Source organism: Heterocephalus glaber, unplaced genomic scaffold, assembly GCF_053883595.1.
Source record: "Heterocephalus glaber isolate CG9 unplaced genomic scaffold, H.glaber_assembly_v1.0 deba00000347, whole genome shotgun sequence".
Classification (NCBI taxonomy): domain Eukaryota; kingdom Metazoa; phylum Chordata; class Mammalia; order Rodentia; family Bathyergidae; genus Heterocephalus; species Heterocephalus glaber.
In genome coordinates, this window is record NW_028258143.1 from 18,586,234 (window position 1) to 18,589,053 (window position 2,820).

Sequence of the window (2,820 nt, forward strand, 5' to 3'; positions counted from 1 at the left end):
AATTGCTTGTAGAACTTTGTTCTTCTGTTTTGTTTCTGGAATCTTAGCAATTATATGCCTATGTGTAGATTTTTTTTGATCAAGGCTATTTGGAGTCCTATATGCCTCACTTATCTGTATGTCAAGTTCTTTTCACCTGATTGAGAAGTTTTCTGCCATTACTTCTGTGAACAGTTTTTTATGTCATCTTCTTTGACTCCAATCAGTCTCATGTTATTCTTCTTTGCATCGTCTAGCAGCTGCTGGATTGATTTCTTGTGATCCCTTACAATTTTGAAGCAATTTTTCTTTTCCTGGTCACTACTTGCAATCTTATCTTCTACATCTGAAATTCTGTCCTCAGAATTTGGCTCATTCTGCTGTGTAGACTTTCAATGGAGTTTTTGATCTCCTGGAAATCTATTTGGATCTGTTTTATGGATTCCATTTGTTTCCTCTGTTGGGATTCCATCATGTTCCTCAGCTCTTCTCTAGATTTATTAATCATGTCTTGTACTAGGAGCACAATCTCTGCTGTTATCTGAGAGATTATTTCTGATTTCATTTTTTCCAGATCCTCTTTTGTTTCCAGTTCAGGGAGTCCAGGTGGTCGAGTATCAGTGTTTCATCTCCTTTCCCTTTGGGATTGCTGTAGGTGATCTGGAAGTCTGGTTTTGTGACTTGTTTATGTGTCTTCTCATTTTGACCGGGGGGCAGAGTGGTGCTGTTGGCACCCCTACCTCTAGGCTGGGAGTGGTGGAAAGGCAGCCCAGAAGCCCCTACCTCTGGGCCGAGAGCAGCGGGACAGACAGCAGCCTGGAAGCCCCTGAGAGATGGTTTCTCTTGGCTTATATGCCTCACTGATTTTCATCTTCCACATCTTGCAGTGCTTCTTTATTCTACTCTTCACTGTCACCCTACATGTCTGAAGTCCATAGTGTCAGATTATCATGTAACAACTGTATGATAAGTGTAGAGTCCTTATAGCTTTCTTCATACAGCATATCCAGTTCTGAAATTGCATCATCAAAAGCTGCTTTTGCCAACCTGCAGACATGGTCAGGGGAATGAAGAATTTCATAGTAGAATACAGAAAATTTGAGAGCAAGACCTAAATGGATGGGATGCATTGGTGGAATTTCTGTCATTGCAATATCACTAGCAGCTTATAAGTCACTAGGCTGTTCTCTGCAGCCTCCTTCCTGTCATTTCCTGTGGCAAATTCAGCCAGATACCTGTGGTAGTCCCCTTTCATTTTATAATAGAAAACCTTGGACTCACCAGTGTTAGCTGCTGGAATGAGGTGTTTGTCCAGTACATCCAGAATGTCACAACAGATTAACTTTAGCTCATTCTCAACCATTTTCCAATATTCTCAAATCATTTTTAGTTTGTCTTCTCCTCCCTTGCTTTCTTCTTTCTGTTCAATGCTGCTGATTTTAATATGCAATAGATGGGAGGTTTCTTTCTTCAACTATCAGTTCCACATCCATTCCTGCTACTTTCTTCATTGATTCAACCATTTCATCATATGTCTCAGCCTGCTCAGCCAGCTTCACCTGGTACACCAGATCCTCCCTATCATCCATAGCAGCAATGGCTCTGGCAGGCTCTGTGCGATGGATAGAAGTGGATTCCAAATCTGTCTTAGTCACTTTTCTTATCACTGAGACTCAGTATCCAACTTCCATTGTTTAAAGGACGAGAGGTTTATTTTGGCTCATACACCAGCTCCCTGGCTGAAATGGCATGGAAGTGGAGCATAACTGAAAGAAGCTACTCACATCATGTAGACTAGGAAGAAGAGAGAGAGAAGAGGAGCTGAGGAGGGAGATATACCTGCCGAGGTGACACCCCACAATGACCTGTCTCCAACCAGGACATACATCCTAACAGCAAGTGAGCTGTAGTGCCCCATAAACCAATCACCTTCCATAAGCCCTGCATGTACTTTAGGTGGGTATTCAAGATCCCAACCATAACAATAGGCATTGTCTTGATATTATTATAAAATCAGAATCATAAACTGCATCTAGATTCTCCAAGTATCAAAATATGCATCATAACAAGACATTTGCATGATTCATATGTTAAATAAATTTCAAGAACCGTCATCCTAAATAACTATATTGCATTGGCTATAGATGCTCAGTCTTCTTTGAGAATTTCTGTTAACCTGTCTAACTTCTAATATTAGAATGCTTAAGGCTTGTTCTCTTCTACACTACAGACATTAGTTAGGTCATCTAGTTATAACCCTTTAAATACTTTTTTAACACTGCAACAGACAAGCCTCTACCCTCACTTACATCTTCTCTCATATACTCTATATTTTTGTATCCATTTTTCTTATACTGTTTGTCTACACCTGGATGTCAAATAGATTTCTCAAATTAGACATATTCAAAAAATCATTCATTCTCTGTCCATTCCTCCTCAGCCACCAATTTGTTCCTCCCACAGAATTGCTAGAACAGTAAAGAAAACACTATTCTTCATGTTTCTCAAAAAAAAATCTCAGCATGATGCTGATTCCTCTCCTTTTTGTGCTTTACAGTCAGTTCACCAAAAAAAAAAAAAAATCCAACTGGCTAAATTTTCAGTTATACTCACAATCTATGTCTCACTTCCCTCATTGCTGCTACTCTAGTTGGAACCCCACTGACCTCACATAAATTTAGTATACAGAAAGTCTCCTAACTTGTCCTATTTCTTTCACTGTGACCTTTTGATGGCCCTTTAGTCACATTGCGATTAGAGTAATCATGAAATCAGCCCAATCATCTCCTTTCCTCAGAACGTTCTGATGGTTTCACATTCCCACTCAGAGGAAAATCTTTT

General features: G+C 39.7%; 1 pseudogene; it reads right to left on the reverse strand.

Annotated features, from left to right (window-relative positions):
- Window positions 1-836: 836 nt before the first annotated feature.
- Window positions 837-1,568, reverse strand: LOC101714212 (14-3-3 protein epsilon pseudogene; annotated as a pseudogene).
- Window positions 1,569-2,820: the final 1,252 nt, after the last annotated feature.